The following is a 19814-nucleotide window of genomic DNA, read 5'->3' on the forward strand; positions in this document are numbered from 1 at the left end:
ATTTAGAGGTCAAGAGGAGGAGGACAAGGACCTAGCAAGGAAAACTGAGAAAAAACATCTGGTGAGGAGAGAGAAAAACCAGATGGTATGGTCTCCTGAAAGTAGAGAGAAGAGAGTGATTCAAGGAAGAATGACTGATCAGTTGTGTCTGTCTAAGGTGGTTGAGCATTGCATTTAGCAATATGAAGATCCTGGCTTGTAGTTGAAATGTGACTCCAGGAACCAGGGTCTTCTTTCTTTTTTTCTTTTTTTTTTTTTTTTTTAATCTTGAGGTCTGTTATTTGTTGTTTGTTTGTTTTTACACTTACCATGCCATGAATTCATAGAGAATGGGTTCCCACTGCTCAGGCTCCTTTCCATTGGTTCTCACAAAGTGTATTTCTCTGGTTGAAGCAGGCTGGCACTTCAGTTGAACCCAAGGACCTTTCTGTTTGGCTTCCTTCTTTTTCTTATTTTCCTTCACACACTTCAGGAAACTATCTCGGCTCTTAGAGCACTTAATATGCTCAATACATATATTAATTCTCTTGGCAAGAATCTTGCCCTTAACTTGTTTGTTTATAACAATCTCAACCGCATGCTGGGTAACATTGTAGACTCTTCCAGTTTTGCCATGGTAAGATTTGTGGTGTGTTCCTTTTTCTACACTGCCCATTTCCTTGATGTCCATAATATCACCTTTCTTGTAGATTTGCATGTATGTGGCCAAAGGAACAACTCCATGTTTTCTTTTTTTTTTTTAAGATTTTATTTATTTATTTGACAGAGATAGAGATAGCCAGCGAGAGAGGGAACACAAGCAGGGGGAGTGGGAGAGGAAGAAGCAGGCTCATAGCAGAGGAGCCTGATGTGGGGCTCGATCCCATAACGCCGGGATCACGCCCTGAGCCAAAGGCAGACGCTTAACTGCTGTGCCACCCAGGCACCCCAACTCCTTGTTTTCTAAAAGGCCTAGAGAACATATAGCAGGTACCTCTCCTCTCTCTCTTTGTGTTGGTCATTTTGGTGCATTACTGGAAGACGGTAGTTCCCACCAGTCTTCTTGCTAGAAAATCACTTCTGTCGATTTCTGACTGTCTTACCAGTTACCAGTTATGTGAGACAGCATTCTCTTCTAGTTCACTGTTAAACATCTCATCCTCCAGGAGACAGTCACCTAATTTTCTAAGTCAGTTGACCCAAAACAAATATCCTCTCTTCTCTTGGGCCCTCCAAGAAAACCAGTGTTGTTTTGTTTTGTTTTGTTTTGTTTTGTTTCTGGCTCAGCAGAGAGAACAGTCTTCATTTGTTGTGGACTGTAATCTGCACTCTAACAATCAAGAGTTCCCTTTACATTCATCAACCAACAATTATTTTATAAAAGTCCAACAATATACTATATTAATGCATTGAGTCTTATTTGAGAAAGAAAATCCCACTCAGGAAGAGTTTACCAAGTCCCAGGGAGAAATGATTCTTCTGGGTAGGGCAGGAAGAACTCAAAGGACAGGATCATGAGGTGTGAGGGTAAGAAAGTATCATGGGGGGTTCCCAGGAAGGTGGGTCATTAGCTGGGCCTGAAAGGGTGGAAAGGATTTGAACAGGTAGGGCAGAAGATAATCACATAAGATACTTGGTATCATAGTCAGAGATGATGCTGATTGTGATTACATTTATACTGACAGATTGACCTGAAGGGATGAATTCACTGTCAGAAATATTATTTCTTTGAATCATGGACACATGAAACCCTATCATGTTGACCTGTGCTTGAGAAGTCTTTGGTATAGAGGTTCTGGATTACCTTTTAGAGGGATGTTGGTAGTATTTAGTGGTAGTGAGATGCCTTAGAATTTAGAGATAAGATTGCTTTACCTATTCAGTCCATTCGTGTATGAGACACTGAAGATAAATCAAGACAGATGGGTCCCAGTCTTCAAAATCCACAAATGGCGGTGTGGTAGGCCAAAAGGTATCCACCTCAAATCCTTGGAACTTAGGAGTATTGCCTTATTTGGAAAAAGGGCCCTTTCAGATGTGATTAAGTGAAGGATTTTGAAATGAGGAGATCATTCTGGATTATCAGTGGTTGGAAAAATACTATCACAGGTGTCCTCATAAGAGAGAGGCAGAGAGAGATTAGACACAGAGCAGAGGAGGACATGACAGTGTGACCACAAAGACAGAAGAGAGGGATGTGGATTCAAGCCAAGGAACACCTGAAGTGACCAGAAACTGGAAGAAGCAAAGGAACAGATTCTCCCCCAGAGAGAAGGACAGCTCTACTGACACACTGATTTTGGACCTTTGGCCTCCAGAACTGTGAGAATGAATTTCTGTTCTCTTAAGCCACCAAGTTTGTGGTAATTTGTTATAACAGCCAGAGGAATTTCATACAGGTGGTATTAGTTATTAGGGGAATAAGCAAATTGTAAATGTGAATTTGGAAGAACCCAGTACATTAGTTAAGGTGACCTGGTTTGTGGACTTAGGGAGGCCAGTTCAGAACATAAGTATAATATAACAAGTTTAGACTTAATTATTTAACACCTAGGAAAGCTACGTGGGTAGATGTGGGGCAGTTGGCCCCAGAATATAAACAGAAGCCAGAGACCTAGAAACTTGTAGTGAATGCCACAGACTTTCAAGCCTGAATACGTTGCTGTGGTTCAGGGAGGGCTACTGGGCTTCTCAACGCCCGGATGGAGTCCCCTCCTTTTTATTTACTGGGTAGTACTCTGCCTCCTTGCTTTGAATCCATGCAACTTACAGTCACTGATCAGCTTCCAGGTGTGCTGACTTAGCCCCTGGTCGTGAACCTGAGCATTTTGGATACTGCAAGAGCAGCTTTGTCTTTTTCTCGCACCTGTACAGATGAATACATTTGCAGCCCAATTTTTATTTCTTGTGAGTTTGATTAGCATGATTTAGCTAATCATGCTTAGGTGAACTCAACCTTGAGATTGACAAAACTGGAGGCCACATCCTGACACTTAGTAAATTTGCCAAACTGAAGCCATACAATAAGACCTTTTGATGTGCAGCCTTTGGGTCTTCCAGATTCTATCTGCTGTTATCATTGAGCCCTCCATGCTACCTCAGGAGACATCACACTTCTCCCTCAATTCAAAATCTGGGAGACATTTTTTCTTGGTACTTATATATATGGGGGTACCCTAAGGGGCTGCTAGGGGCTGGAGAGCCCCTCAACATGTCCCTTTAGGAAGAACAACCTCAGCTCCTGTGTTAGTTTCCTAGGGCTGCTGTAAAAAAAGCACCACAAAGTACGTGGCTTAAAAGAACGGAAATTTATTTCTTCACAGTTCCGGAGGCCAGAAGATCTAGGTGTTGGCAGAGCCACACTCCCCCCGAAGTCTCCAGAGGAGAATCTCTCCTTGCCTCTTTTGGTGGCCCCAGGTGTTCCTTGGCTTGTGGCTGTCTCTGCCTTTATCTTCAGGTAGACTTCTCCTCTATGACTTCTCTTTTGTCTTTTATCAGGACACGTCTTTGGACTAAGGGCTTACCCTAATCTAGTATGACCTCATCTTAACTTATTACAAACTACTTCTAAATAAAGTTGTGTCCTGAGGTTCTGAGTAGACATGAACTTGGGGCGGGGGGGGGGGGTCAGACGCTGTTCAACCCACTACAGCTCCTGCAGTTGGAAAAGATGCCAAGGCTTGACTGAGTCTTTGGTTATGCTAAACAAATATGAGTCAACTACAGCAACAGACTAAGTAGGCCCCAATTTGTAAGTGCAAATTATAAGATATCATAAAGAAACTTGGTAATGACCAAGAGGCCACCCTATCTGGTGGCAGCAGTGATACACAATAATGTCTTCTATTAAGATCCCTAAGAGCACCATTCTAGACTGGGCTCTCCTGCCCTCCTCGAATTGAGATCACTCCGGCAGTACTGTTCTCTACAGGTGGGGCTGGTTCCCACACCACCTGCTATTCTGTGCTGGTGTGGCCACCTGTCTCCTGACAGGACCTTTACAGCTTTGTGGCTCTCCATGGGATAGGTTTCTCTTTTAGGGCTGCCCCACCCATAATCACTCTACTTACCACCCAAGTTATTCTTATGGTGGCATTTGTGTACTGAGCTCTGAAGATGACAGGAAGACACATCTCCATAGTATTCTTCTGCCATACCATTGACTATGGACAAGTCATTGTCCCATCTTTAGTTGGGTTAACCTGTGATGCACGCCAGTATTGGCTTCTTTCTGATCCTTCTCATCTCAATAAGAGGATAATGTGTTTTATGTCAGAATATTACATTCCAGGTTCCCAAACTTCCTTTTTATTCCTCATTCATTCGAGACCCTGGGAGTCACATTATGCAAATTAAACTCATTTTGTAGACAAAAACTGCCTCTACCACCTTGCCCTGTGCCTAGGCTCACTAAAGATGATGTTCCAGCCATATTGGATCAAAACATCTGAAACCAGTGAGAAGGGAAGAGTGACCAGGATCCCAAGTTGCTGTGGCTCCTTTTGGGAGAGTTAGATGGACTTGGATTCCAATTCTAGGTCAGCCACTCACTGACATTGTAGACCCAGGCAAGCTTCTTAACCTCTCGGAACATGAGTTCCATAAATATCTGTGACCTGGGCCTAAAACTCTATACTTTGCAGAGTTATTATGAAAATTTAGTGAGATGGGGAATGTAAGTGAACACTTCTAGCACTTCATCAGTTGTACGGTCACCATTCCATAAATCTGCTGACTGTGGTCATGGGCAGGATCCATGGCACAGCTGAGACAAAGGGGCTGACAACATCACATGGATTTAGGAACGTGTCACCAGAGCCACGTGACTATAATAATGTCTCTCCCATCAGTGTTTTTTCTTTAGAGCTTTCTCCATTTCCCTGCCCTTTCTCTCACCTCAAAGGAAGAATTGTTCTTCTTTTTCAAAACTAATAATCTTTGTATTCTTCTTTTTTTAATGTTTTTTTATTATATTATGTTAGTGACCATACAGTACATCCCTGGTTTCTGATGTAAAGTTCGATGATTCATTAGTTGCGAATAACACCCAGTGTACCATGCAATACGTGCCCTCCTTACTACCCATCACCAGTCTATCCCATTCCCCCATCTCACTCCCCTCTGAAGCCCTCAGTTTCTTTCTCAGAGTCCATAGTCTCTCATGCTTCATTCCCCCTTCTGATTACCCCCCTTTCTTTATCCCTTTCTTCTCCTACTGATCTTCCTAGTTCTTATGTTCCATAGATGAGAGAAATCATATGATAAATGTCTTTCTCTGCTTGACTTATTTCACTTAGCACTATCTCCTCCAGTGCCGTCCATGTTGCAGCAAATGTTGAGAAATCGTTCTTTTTGATAGCTGAGTAATATTCCTTTGTATATATGGACCACAACTTCTTAATCCAGTCATCTGTTGAAGGGCATCTCGGTTCCTTCCACGATTTAGCTATTGTGGACAATGCTGCCATGAACATTGGGGTGCATATGGCCCTTCTCTTCACTACGTCTATATCTTTGGGGTAAATACCCAGTAGTGCAATGGCTGGGTCATAGGGTAGCTCAATTTTTAACTTTTTAAGGGACCTCCACACTGTTTTCCAGAGTGGCTGTACCAACTTGCATTCTCACCAACAGTGTAGGAGGGATCCCCTTTCTCCACATCCTCTCAGCAATTGTTGTTTCTTGCCTTGTCAATTTTTGCCATTCTAACTGGCGTAAGGTGGTATCTTAGTGTGGTTTTGATTTGAATTTCCCTGATGGCTAATGATTTTGAACATTTTTTCATGTGTCTTTTAGCCATTTGTCTGTCATCATTGGAAAAGTGTCTGTTCATATCTTCTGCCCATTTTATGATTTGTTTATTTGTTTCTCGCGTATTGAGTTTGAGAAGTTCTTTGTAGATCTTGGATACCAGTCTTTCATCTGTAGCATCATTTGCAAATATATTCTCCCATTCCGTGGGCTGCCTCTTAGTTTTTTTAACTGTTTCCTTGGCTGTGCAGAAGCTTTTTATCTTGATGAAGTCCCACAAGTTCATTTTATCTTTTGTTTCTCTTGCCTTTGGAGATGTGTCATGAGAAAAGTTGCTGTGGCTGATGTCGTAGAGGTTGCTGCCTATGTTCTTCTCTAGGATGTTGATGGATTCCTGTCTCAAATCGAGGTCTTTCATCCAATTGGAGTTTATCTTTGTGTATGGTGTGAGAGAGTGGTCAAGTTTCATTCTTTTGCATGTAGCTGTCCAATTTGCCCAGCACCATGTATTGAAGAGACTGGTTTTTTTGTCCACTGGATGTTTTTTCCTGCTTTATCAAAGATTAGTTGCCCAAAGAGCCAAGGGTCCATTTCTGGGTTCTCTATTCTGTTCCATTGGTCTATGTATCTGTTTTTGTGTCAGTTCCATGCTGTCCTTGCTTTTTTTTTTTTTAATGATTTTTTATTATATTATGTTAGTCACCATACAGTACATCCCCGGTTTCCGATGTAAGGCTCGATGATTCATTAGTTGTGTATAACACCCAGTGCACCATGCAATACGTGCCCTCCTTACTACCCATCACCGGTCTATCCCATTCCCCACCCCCCTCCCCTCTGAAGTCCTCAGTTTGTTTCTCATAGTCCATAGTCTCTTATGTTTCATTCCCCCTTCTGATTACCCCCCCCCTTTCTTTATCCCTTTCTTCCCCTACTGATCATCCTAGTTCTTATGTTCCATAGATGAGAGAAATCATATGATAGTTGTCTTTCTCTGCTTGACTTATTTCACTTAGCATTATCTCCTCCAGTGCTGTCCATGTTGTAGCAAATGTTGAGAACTCGTTCTTTCTGATAGCTGAGTAATATTCCATTGTATATATGGACCACATCTTCTTAATCCAGTCATCTGTTGAAGGGCATCTCGGCTCCTTCCACGATTTAGCTATTGTGGACATTGCTGCTATGAACATTGGGGTGCATATGGCCCTTCTCTTCACTACGTCTGTATCTTTGGGGTAAATACCCAGTAGTGCAATGGCTGGATCATAGGGTAGCTCAATTTTTAACTTTGTAAGGGACCTCCACACTGTTTTCCAGAGTGGCTGTACCAACTTGCATTCCCACCAACAATGTAGGAGGGATCCCCTTTCTCCACATCCTCTCCAACAATTGTTGTTTCTTGCCTTGTCTATTTTTGCCATTCTAACTGGCGTAAGGTGGTATCTCAGTGTGGTTTTGATTTGAATTTCCTTGATGGCTAATGATTTTGAACATTTTTTCATGTGTCTGTTAGCCATTTGTCTGTCTTCATTGGAAAAGTGTCTGTTCATATCTTCTGCCCATTTTTTGATTTGTTTATTTGTTTCTCGTGTATTGAGTTTGAGAAGTTCTTTGTAGATCTGGATACCAGTCCTTTATCTGTAGTGTCATTTGCAAATATATTCTCCCATTCCGTGGGCTGCCTCTTAGTTTTTCTGACTGTTTCCTTGGCTGTGCAGAAACTTTTAATCTTGATGAAGTCCCATAAATTCATTTTATCTTTTGTTTCTCTTGCCTTTGGGGATGTGTCATGAAAAAGGTTGCTTTGGCCGATGTCATAGAGGTTGTTGCCTATGTTCTCCTCTAGAATTTTGATAGATTCCTGTCTCACATTGAGGTCTTTCATCCATTTGGAGTTTATTTTTGTGTATGGTGTGAGATAGTGGTCAAGTTTCATTCTTTTGCATGTAGCTGTCCAATTTCCCCAGCACCATTTATTGAAGAGACTGTCTTTTTCCCACCGGATGTTTTTTCCTGCTTTATCAAATATTAGTTGCCCAAAGAGCCGAGGGTCCATTTCTGGGCTCTCTATTCTGTTCCATTGGTCTATGTGTCTGTTTTTATGCCAGTACCATGCTGTCTTTGTGATCACAGCTTTGTAGTACAGCTCAAAATCCGGCATTGTGATGCCCCCAGCTTTGTTTTTCCTTTTCAGCAGTTCCTTGGCGATTCGTGGCCTTTTCTGGTTCCATACAAATTTAAGGACTATTTGTTCCAGTTCTTTGAAAAATGTCATCGGTATTTTGATCGGGATAGCATTGAAAGTGTAGATTGCTCTGGGTAGCATGGATATTTTAACTATGTTAATTCTTCCGATCCATGAGCATGGAATATTTTTCCATCTTTTTGTGTCTTCCTCAGTGTCTTTCAAGAGTGATTTATAGTTTCTAGAATAAAGATCCTTTACAGCTCTGGTTAATTCCAAGGTAATGTATGGTTTTTGGTGCTATTGTAAATGAGATGGATTCCCTAATTTCTCTTTCTTCAGTCTCATTATTTGTGTATAGAAATGCAACTGATTTCTGAGCATTGATTTTGTATCCCGCCACATTACTGAATTGCTCTATAACTTCTAGAAGTTTGGGGGTGGATTCTTTTGGGTTTTCCATGTAGAGTATCATGTCATCTGCAAAGAGAGACAGTTTGACTTCTTCTTTGCCGATTTGGATACCTTCTTTCCCTTTTTGTTGTCTGATTGCTGTTGCCAGGACTTCTAGTACTACGTTGAATAATAGTGGCGAGAGTGGGCATCCTTATCCTGTTCCTGATCTTAAGAGAAAGGCTTCCAGCTTTTCCCCATTGAGAATGGTATTTGCTGTAGGCTTTTCATAGATGGTTTTTATGAGATTGAGGAATGTACCCTCTATCCCTACACTCTGAAGGGTTTTACTCAGGAAAGGATGCTGTATTTTGTCAAATGCTTTTTCTGCATCTATTGAGAGAATCATATGATTTTTGAATTTTTCTTTCTGGATAAAATCTAAGACACCGATCAATTTGCGAACATTGAACCACCCTTGCATCCCAGGGATGAATCCCACTTGGTCATGATGGATAATCCTTTTAATGTACTGTTGGATTCCATTAGCCAGGATCTTGTTGAGGATTTTGGCATCCATATTCATTAGGGAAATCGGTCTATAATTCTCCTTTTTGATGGGGTCTTTGCCTGGTTTGGGGATCAAGGTAATATTGGCCTCATAGAATGAGTTTGCTAGCTTTCCTTCCATTTCTATTTTTTGAAATAGCTTTAGGAGAATAGGTATTATTTCTTCTTTGAATGTTTGGTAGAATTTCCCAGGAAAACCATCCGGGCCTGGAGTTTTGTTATTTGGAAGGTTGTTTATCACTGACTCAATCTCTTCATAATTAATTGGCCTGTTTTAAAAATCGATTTCTTCCTGTTTCAGTCTTGGTAGTTTATAGGTTTCCAGGAAGGCCTCCATCTCTTCCAGATTGCTTAATTTATTGGCATAAAGCTCTTGATAAATGTTTCTAATAATCCCTCCCGTTTCATTGGTGTTGGTTGTGACCTTCCTTTTTCATTCATAATTTTATTAATTTGGGTCCTTTATTCTTTTGGATAAGGCTTGCCAGTGGTATGTCTATTTTATTGATTCTCTCAAAGAACCAGCTTCTAGTTCTGTTGATCTGCTCTACTGTACTCCTGGATTCTAATTCATTGATTTCTTCTCTAATCTTGGCCAACTGCTTCTTCGTGCGTGCATTATGCCTGTTCTTCTGTTGCTGTTCCAGCTTCTTGAGGTGAGAATATAAAAACTGCCTTTTAGATTTTTCTATTCTTTTGAGTGAAGCCTGGATGGCTATGTATATCCCCCTTAGGACTGCCTTTGCAGTATCCCATAGGTTTTGGACCATTGTGTTTTCATTCTCATTGGTTTTCCTTGAATTGTTTAAATTGATTTTTGATTTCCTGGTTTATCGGATCATTCTTGAGCAGGATGGTTCTTAGTCTCCAAGTGTTTGAGTTTCTTCCAAATTTTTCCTTGTGGTTGAGTTCCAATTTCAGAGCGTTGTGGTCTGAGAATATGCAGGGGATAATTTCAGTCTTTTGGTATCGGTTGAGACCTGTTTTGTGACCCACAACATGATCTATTCTTGAGAATGTTCCATGGGCATTAGAATAGAATGAGTATTCTTTGGTTCTGGGGTGTAGTGTTATGAGGTCCAACTCGTTGGGTATGACATTCAAAGCCCTTGTTTCTTTGTCGATTTTTTGCATGGGTGTTCTGTCTATTTCTGATAGTGGAGTGTTGAGGTCCCCTACTATTAATGTATTTTTATCTATATGTCTCTTTATTCTGGTTAAGAGGTGGCTTGTGTATCTTGCTGCTCCCCTGTTGGGGGCATAGATATTTATAATTGTCATATCCACTTGTTGAATACATCCTTTAAGAATAATATAGTGCCCTTCTGTGTCTCTAACTATAATCTTTAGTTTAAAATCCAACCTGTCTGATATGAGAATTGCTACCCCAGCTTTCTTTTGAGGTCCATTGGCGTGAAAGATGGTATTCCATCCCTTTACTTTCAGTCTGAATGTACCTTTAGGTTCAAAATGAGTCCCTTGTAGACAGCCAATGGATGGGTCATGTCTTTTTATCCAATCTGCAACCCTGTGGTGTTTTATGGGAGCATTTAGGCCATTTACATTGAGACTGATTATTGAGAGCTATGATTTTAATGATGCCATGTTGCCAGTAAAGTCTTTGTTTCTATAGATTGTGACTTTCTGTTCTGTATCACTCTTGGGGCCTTTTTACCTTTATAGAACCCCCCTTAATATCTCCTGTAGGGCTGGTTTCATGGTTATGAAATTGGTCAATGACTGGCGATTCTGGAAGGTCTTTATTTCTCCATTAATTCTGAATGACAGCCTTGCTGAATAAAGGATCCTTGGCTGCATGTTTTTCTCTGAAAGAGCTTTAAAAATGCCCCCCCCCAACCCTTTCTCTCATTCCAGGTCTGTGTAGACAGGTCTGACGTAATTCTGATACCTTTGCCTTGGTACGTGAGAAATTTCTTTGCCCTGGCCGCTTTCAATACTGTATCCTTGGATCTAATATTTGCGAAATGCACTATGACGTGACCTGGCATAGGTTTGTCGTGGTTGAGCTTAGGAGGGGTCCTCTCTGCCTCTTGGACATGGATGTTTGTTTCCCTTGCTAGATTAGGGAAGTTTTCAGCTACAATTTGTTCAAATATCTCTTCTAGACCTCTGTTTTTCTCCACCCCCTCGGGGATGCCGATGATTCTGACATTGGAACGTTTCATTGAGTCAGTAATCTCCCGTAATGTACATTCCTGAGCGGGGATTTTTTTACGTCCAGATTCTATTTTAGTTTTCTCTTCTAACCCATCCTCCAGTTCGCTGATACGTTCTTCTGCCTCATTCACCCTGGCCGTCAGAGCCTCTAGTTTTGAATGCATTTGGCTCATAGAATTTTTAATTTCTGCCAGATTCACTCTCATTTCTGCCCTTAGAGATTCTATATTCTCATTAACATTTTCGTTAATACTTTTTTCAAGTCTACACATCATCTTGACGATTGTTACTCTGAATTCCATTTCTGATAATTTGGTTATATCCATATCCATTAGTTCTGTGGCAGATGCCACAGACTCATTGTCTTTTCTTTGCTGGGGCGGATTTCTCCTTCTTGTCATTCTGATGAGGAGAGGTTGCGGGGTTGTCCAGAGCCCAAGTTATTCACCTGGACCCAGACCTTGTGCCCTTGTTTTATAGGGATCTTAGGGATGTGGGCTTCTTGATTTTTCAGCCTGCCTTCTGGGGGGAGGGGCCTGCCGTGCTGATACTCAGACAACCCTGTTTGGGTAGAGTCTCCATGTCCCTTGCGAGGGGGTATGGGGGTGGGCACACTGTGAGCCAGTATTTCCAGGCTTTTGTTCTCTGGTGGCTTTCCCTGGTGGTTTGCTGTGCCTCTTCTGAGAGTCAGAGCATCAGTGGCCGAATATCAGCCTCTGTCTCAGAACAGAGGGATCGCGGACCATTCTCCACTGATTATCTGGCCACTTTAACTCTTGTTTCTGTTGGTGCTGCTCAACCCTGCAGCGTGCCGGAATGTGCGCCCCCCCCACTCGGTGTCCCAGCCCTCATTCCAGGGCCGGTGCATCTCTGTCCTTTGTGTTTCTAACACCGCCAGCTGCCCCCGCGCACTCTGGAGCTCCCGGTCTCAGTCTGGTTCCAGTGAGTACACCGGAGCTCCGGTTTTCAGTCTGGTCGCGCGTTCCCCCGCTCATGTTCTCAGTCCGCTCTCTCGCGGGTGCTGGTCCTCCAGTCCGCTCACTCCCCCTTGCAGGTGGCTACCGCTTCCCAGGGCCCGAATGCAGCGGCTCCCTTCCTCTTCCGTTTATTTTCCTATATCTGTGCACGGTTTCATGGCTCCCCGCTTTGTACCTCAATACTCATCGCTGGAGATGTTCATTTGTAGAGATCCAGATGTATCTTCCTGCGTCTCAGGCTGATTCCATGGATGTTCAGGCTGGTCTGGTACCTATCCAACTCGACTCAGGGGACCGGCTGAAAAAGGGGTCCCCTACTCCTCTGCCATCTTATCCTCATTGATAATTCATAATCTTTGTATTCTTGATTGCCGTCCCTTCCCAACTCTGCCAGAACTGTATTTATGGGGGCGCCTGGGTGACACAGTCGTTAAGCATCTGCCTTCGGCTCAGGGCATGATCCCGGTGTTATGTGATCAAGCCCCACATCAGGCTTCTCTGCTAAGAGCCTGCTTCTTCCTCTCCCACTCCCCCTGCTTGTGTTCCCTCTCTCGCTAGCTGTCTCTCTCTGTCAAATAAATAAATAAAATCTAAAAAAAAAAACTGTATTTACGTACTTCATCTCTTGATCCAGGTTGGCTGTAGTCCCTCAACAAATTTTAAGTTGTGTCTTTTCTTAAAAACACTCTTCCTTCAATGCTGCAGCCCAGTCAGGATACATGTAGTCTGTTTCCTTTAGCTGTCCACTTCTTGAATACTTCTAAAATTTATTCATAAATGTCTATTACGCACGACCGTGTGCTGGATACAATGACAGACAATGCGCAGCCATCACAGCTGTCGGCAAAGGGCAGTACTACCAGTTCTCCTGCTCCCTGGTCTCAAGCAAGATAGGAACCAAGTCCTCAGCAACTTGTGTTCTGGCCTTGCCCAGCTCTCTGCCCTCATGTGGAGCCATCAGTCTCTGTTCTGTCCTTACCTGCTTAGTTTCAGGTTTTTTTGAACAGTCCCAGATTCTCTCTCACTGCAAGGAGGGAGCACACTTCACCTACTTAATTCCTGTGCCTCCTTTTGAAGCCAATTCAAACATTATTTCCTCAGGGAAACCTTCCTTTCATGCCCCCTCCTCCACCCCATTTACAACAGATTCATCTTTTACATTCTTATAGACTCATCATTCCTTTTGTTTAGAACATTTAACTTAGTTTCTAATTTTGCATTTATGAGTGTAATTACTTGACTGTCTTTTCCACTGTACTCTAAGCTCTGTGGGAGCCTGGACCATGACTGTTTTTACTCCTCATTCTATACACAGCTCCTAGCATAATGTCTCTCTGGAGGTAGGCCATCATTCAATTGTAGAAGGAACAGGAGAGTGTCTTTCAGGAACTGGTCAGGTAGAGAGAAGGAAATAATGTATTCTAATACTTCAAGCAGAGTATTATAATGGAGTTAAACCCTGTACGTCAGGGGAGCAGGGAATAGCATCAATTAGCTCACAGGGGTGTGGGTGCAGGTGTGAAGTAATCAGCAAACACCTCTGAAAATATGAGTAGGCATTAGGTATGCAAATGAGGAAGAAAATGGCATTGTGGTAGAGGGAAGGGCTTATGCAAAACTGTGAAAGAACTTCATGAGTTGAGGGAATGGAGATTGGTATGACTGGAAAGAAGGGAGCATGTGGAGAAACAGCAAGAGATGAGGCTGGACAATTGGGACACAGAAAATGGAGGGCCTTGCCTATGTCCTGTGGATTTCGAACCTGTGTGGAAAAATCCAGAAATGAGTTTATAGTAGGAAAATAGTATGACAGATATGCATTTTTAAAAAACTCCTTTTGACAACTGGAACTCTCATACATGACTGGTGGAATTATAAAATGGTATAACCACTTTGGAAAGCTGTTTGGCATCTTCTTACAAAGTTCAGCATACACCTGTACTACAAACTGACATTTCTACTCCTAGATATTTACCTAAAATTAAAAATATATATTCAAAAAAGACTTCTACAAAAATGCTCATGACAGCTTTTTCATAAGACCCCAAACAGGAAACAACTCAATTTTTCATCAACAGGTGAGTGGAAAAATAAATTGTGGTTTATCCATGCAATTGGACACTACTCAGCAATATAAAAGAGCAAACTACTGATAAATGCAATAACCTAGATGAATCTCACAGACATTGTGTTGAACTAAAGAATCCAGACACAAAATAGTCTATGCCACGTGATTCCATTTACATAGTTTAAGAATAGGCAGAACCAATCTCTGGTGCTAGAAATTAGGACAGTATTTGACTCTGGGTGTCACGGGTTCGACTGCAAAGACTCATCACGGAACTTCCTGGGGCAATGGAAATATTCTGTATCTCAGTTGGGATGACAGTTTTGTTCAAACCCATCAAGCTGTACAATTTTCAAGTGTGTGCGATATTGTGTGTAAATTATGCATCAATTTTTTTTTACATGTTAGAGAAAAAACATCTTTGGAAGCAGGATGGAGAATGCTGGAAGAAGGGATTGAGGATTGACTTGGGGAGACTGTAATAATGCAGCTGAGAAATTTTAGGGCCAGGATTTAAGCAGTGGTAGTGGGGTTATACCCTTTGGTAGTAGAGGTATAACTGGTGGAAATTGAGAAGCAGGTGTTGGGGGGAGAGTTTTGGTTGTAGGAGATGAGTTGAGTTTCAGAAATGTGGGGTTGTTGTACCTCTGGGGCATCTACATGTCCAGTGGGCTGAACTGAATATGGATCTGGGGGCACCTGGGTAGCTTAGTCCATTGAGTGTCCATTAGGTCATGATCTCAGGGTCATGGGGTGGAGCCTCAGGCCAAGTCTGCTTGGGGTTCTCTCCCTCTCCCGCCCCTTCTGCCCCTACCCCTGCTTGTGCACACACACACTCTTTCTTTCTCTCTGTCTTTCTCAAATAAATAAATAAGTAAAATCTTTTTAAAATAAAAATAAATAAATGAATGAATATGGGCCTGAACCCTGGGAAGACTCCCAGGCTGGAGATAAGGATGGGGGTTTGTCTAGAGGTAGACATCATTGAAATTGTCATGAATAGGCGAGTTTATCCAGTAAGCAGAGACAAGAGCTAAAAACAGAACCCTTGAATCCTTGACATTTAGAGGGTGATGGAGAACAAGGAGCCCTTGAAGGAATCTGAGGTGATGTTAAAATGTTGCATCATAGAAGCCAAAAAGGGGAAAGTGATTCAGTAAAGGAAGGGTGGATGTCAAATGCTGTAGTAGTCAGGTCAGGAAAGAACTGCTTCCTCACCACTCCCTCTCTCCTAAGCCCTTTAAATCTCCACTCCTTTCTCATGCTACTGGAATGTTTCTCCAGATCCAGTGACCTGTTACCCAGCCTCATCTTCAACCTCCCTGCAGCATTCAACATTCCTGGCCATCTCCTCGTCCTTGGAATTCTCTCCCCTAGCCCTTTACTGCTCTGCGGGGTTGTTACTCTCACCTGACCTTCACCATGGCTCCTCTTCCTGCTCCTGAACATGATCATTCCCCAAGGTTCTGTCTTATTTTCTTCCCTCAACATCGAATTGCAGCATCTTCTAGTGGTTAGACCTGTGCTGGGTGCTGATGATACCAGCAAGTAAAGCATAGGCCTGGTGCCCCAGAACTGGACAGCATAGCTACAAAGGAAGATGGAAATAGATATCAACAATATCGTAAGTTCAGAAGTTATTAGCAGGGTACTCTGGGAATGTATAGGGAACAACTGGACTTGAAGAACTTAGGAACAAAACAGTAAGAAAACTGTGCAGGGAACAGTGCATGAGAGGGATGGGATCCTCAGAAATTTCTGTGGCTTAAGTGTAGAAAATATGGGGTTGAAAGGTGAGAGAGGGTTGAAAATGTAAATAAATGTAGAGAAGTAAATTGCAAAGTGTTGTGTGTGATCCTAAGGATTTTAAGCTTTGTTCTATATGCAGTAGAGAGACAGGTGGGGTCTTAAATAGGGAAAGGCATGATAACAAAAAAAATTTTTTTGGAAGATAACTAGCTGAATGAAGGGTAAAGAGATGGGTGCCGGGGAGGCTGGGGGCAGAGAGTCTAGTTGGGAGGCTGTTTCAGTAATCCAAGTGAGAAATAGTGAGGATTTGAACTAAGGTAGCAGTGAGAACAGAGATGATGATGAAATCCCAGAGATGTTTCTGGTGTAGACTTGGCAAGACTTGGCACCTGGTTGGGAGATGAGAAAGAGGGAAAGGTTGAGAATGACTCCACAGTTCTTAAATAAGGAGATTTGGGTGGATGGTGACTCCATGAACCAAAATTAAAACAACAAGAGTGGAAACAGCCTTTGGACAGAGGTAAGATAATGAATTAAGATTTGGACATACTAATTTTGAAATTCTTATGCAACATTTAGTTAGAGCTCTGTTTCAACACACAGATGGTGGCTGAAGCCCTAATGTTAGATGAGCTATTTCAGAAAGCCCGTGCAGAGAAAGACCATCAGTAGACAGAGATGGGACATAAAAAAATACCAGTTTTGAAGGGTTATGAAGAGGAAGAAAAACCTCAAAGGAAATAAAAAGAGAAAGAGGAAAAAACAAAGAATACATAGTGTCCCCAAAAGCAAGAGAACAGAGAATTTTAAGAATCAAAGGGTCAATCAACAATGTCAAATTCTACAGAAAGGTGTAGGGTTAAAAAGTGTCCACTGTTTTTGGTAGTTAGTTGATCACTGGTTAACAGCAAAACTGCTCTGTTGGAGGCCAGAGATGGAAGCCACTGTGTTGAAGTAGGAGGAGAAAATTTAGAGAAAGTACAATGTAAAATAATGTCACATCCAGACAATAAAGACTCAGAAGGTTTCCTTTCCACACAATTTTACTGAGGAAAATTACTTGAGGATGTACTCCAGCAAAGATAAAAGGGATCCAATAAAGAAGAAGACATGGGATGTGAGAGAAAAAAATGTAGCCAAGCCAGGACGAGAGTCATGCAGCAGGTCCGTAGAGTGATGTGTCCCAAATTGACTGTTTAACAGGAAAGTTAGGGATCTGGGCGACCTTATCACAAAGAAAACATATATTTCTACTTTCCGTAAGAAAAAAGGCAATGAGAAACTTCAGAAAGATAAAGAAAAACCTGTCAAGAAGTCTGGACCAAATATGAAGCACATTGAAATATGGCATGGTTTTGAGCAATTTGATGGAGTATTAAAAAAAAGAAAATAAAAAGAAACCCACATACTTGAATATTTCCATCCAGCAATATGGGTTCAATGAAACAGTATTCTATCCCTTTCTGTGATGATTTATTCACACTCTGATTCTGCAGTGAATATAAGCATAAACATAAATGCTCCTTATTGGTTTTGAAGTTTTAAATTCAATTTATGAGCAGTTTGCAAAGCATGCAAAACTTTATATAGCTTCAGAACAGAATCTAAATTATTTAAACTGTGACATGTAAAAAGTATTGATATAACCGTTCAAAGTTGGCTTGTTGAGAAGAATATGAACAATATGATAGCTAACATTTATTGAATACCTATTATGTCCTAGTCACTATCACTAAGTCTTTTGTAGGTTGTTGAATTCATACCAATGCTACGAGTTAGGTGGTATTTTAATATACATTTTCCAGATGAGGAAACCGAAGTATGGAGAGGTGAAGTAAGCTGCCCAAAGTCATGCAGCTAGAAACTGGAAGCATTGAGACTGGTACTCTCATTGTCTGGCTCCAGGACCTACCTCTAGATTGCACTGTTCTGTCTCCTCAGGAAGGGCAGAGAGAAGTATCCAGGAGCCAATGACCTCATCACACACCCCGAAGAGACAGGATATACTAACCCAACTTGTTGCAGCAGACAAGATGTTGAAGTATATTTTTTAAAGTAACCTGGGGTAGTTGCCTCTGTAGGTTAAGACTAGGGGTGGAAGGCTGAGGGGAAAACCTTTACTTTCTGTCATTTTATACATTTTTGAACTATTTGAATTGTTTTTACTATGTGCATAGGGTGCTTTCATCATTTAAAAATCCTACCCCTACTTCAAGGCCATATGAAAGAGTTTCCTCCAAAAGCATCCCAAATTCCTTCAGTAAAAAATGGCCTCTCCATCCTTTGAGCTCTCATAGTGCTTTGTCTCTGCCCTCTTTAGAACCTGCCAATGTTTACTTTACTACAGTTGCCTTTGAAAATCTCTTGAGGACAGCATCTTTGTTAGATTTCTCTGGCTTATCTCCATAGCCTTGGCACCATGCCCTGCCTATGGTATGTGCTCAGTAAACGTTGAATAAACTGGATGAGTGGCTTCTGCTGATGCCAGACTATGTCTGTTCTCTTCATGTCAGGGAGTTTGGAAAACATAGCTTAAGTATGTCCATATGTCAGTCATCATTTGCCCCCAGGGCCATGGGGTGAAAAGAGAGAGAAGTGTAGAGTGGACACTCTGTTCCGGCTTCTAGAAAGACAGAATCACAGAATAACAACACTGACATAGATTTTTAGATCATTAAGTTCAACCCCATCATTTGACAGATGAGGAAACTGAGGTCAGGGAGTAGAAAGGACTTGAAAGCCCACAACTAAATTATAATAATTGTATCAGCTTAGATTCTTGAGGATTGTTTTTTTGTTTTGTTTTGTTTTGTTTTTTGCTCTTTGTTTTATTTTATTTTTTTTTACCAAAGCAATACGTGTTCAAAGCTTAGCTGGGTTTTTCCCCCTATAATCTTTCTGTATTTTTATCTGAACATGGTTTTGAGCTTTTATTTTTCCTTTAGTGGCCACACTTTGGATGTCATACTGCAAGCTGGCACAAATTCTTTTTGGATGTCAGTGAATAATGAGTGGGTGGATAGGTGCATGAATTAGTGACTTTCCCCCAGGATAACATGGCTGGTCATTGCTGAGATTTAGCAAAACCATCTCACTGAGGGAGGCCAAGCAGCTGAAGTACCTGGTACAAAAGCCCTTCAGAGTTGCCATGACAACTACAATTCGTTCTCTAATTTCCATCATCTGTGTAAGGATCAGGGTCAGACCCTTAAATACAGCCTCAGAGGTTAAGGCCCAAAACAGGAAGCTCCTTACCCAGGCTGTGACAGTGCAGCCTCTCCTAGACTCAGGAATCTGCATTTTGTTGAAACCGCTGGGCCTGGTCTGAAAGAGGGGCCAAGAGAAATGGACCCAAAGGACACTGTTAATCCACGCAACACCATGCTTTGAAGAGATGCAGGAGACTGACCCAGATTCTAGTCCTGGCTCAGGCACTTACTCCTTAAGTGACTTTGGGCAGGCCAACACTCCTCTCTGAGCGTTGTTTTTTTTACTCAAGAAGTGAGATGGTTAGACCAGTCCCAGGATGATGCCCAGCAGCTCTTCCAGCATGAAAATGCCCCAATTTCACAACGGCAAAATGTCTCATTAGTATCCTGAAAACGCAGATCCTGCTCCTTTGGGGACTCCAGCCTCAGACTCACATAGAGGACATACCCCTCTCCTAACCCATTTATTACCCTCAGACTCCACTCACCTACAGACAGCCAGAGCAGAGGGAGGGCACCCTGAAGGCAGGTAACCTCCCCATCCCTAACCAGCTACCCACTCCAGTTGGACAAAGGAGTGGGGGTCAGGAGCAGATCACTGCACTTCAGAGAATGCCTTCGGTTGGATAAGGGACGCAGGAACCACTCCAGCTACTCACACGGTAACAATCCAGCTTCCAAGGTACCTGGCTGGTTCATTTGGAGGGGTGTGTGACTCTTGATCTTGGGGCGGTGAGTTCAAGCCCCACGTG

At 42.1% G+C, this 19814-nt stretch overlaps 1 protein-coding gene and 1 pseudogene across 1 annotated transcript in view; one reads left to right on the forward strand and one right to left on the reverse strand.

Annotated features, from left to right (window-relative positions):
• The window catches only part of TMEM266 (transmembrane protein 266), a 120576-nt gene that overhangs the window by 11703 nt on the left and 89059 nt on the right, over positions 1-19814 (forward strand). The gene's annotated exons all lie outside the window — the stretch shown is intronic.
• Positions 305-15528, reverse strand: LOC123790721 (large ribosomal subunit protein eL21 pseudogene; annotated as a pseudogene).

The sequence above is a fragment of the Ursus americanus genome, chromosome 28 (genome assembly GCF_024610735.1).
Source record: "Ursus americanus isolate L20-20 chromosome 28, mUrsAme1.1.p, whole genome shotgun sequence".
Classification (NCBI taxonomy): domain Eukaryota; kingdom Metazoa; phylum Chordata; class Mammalia; order Carnivora; family Ursidae; genus Ursus; species Ursus americanus.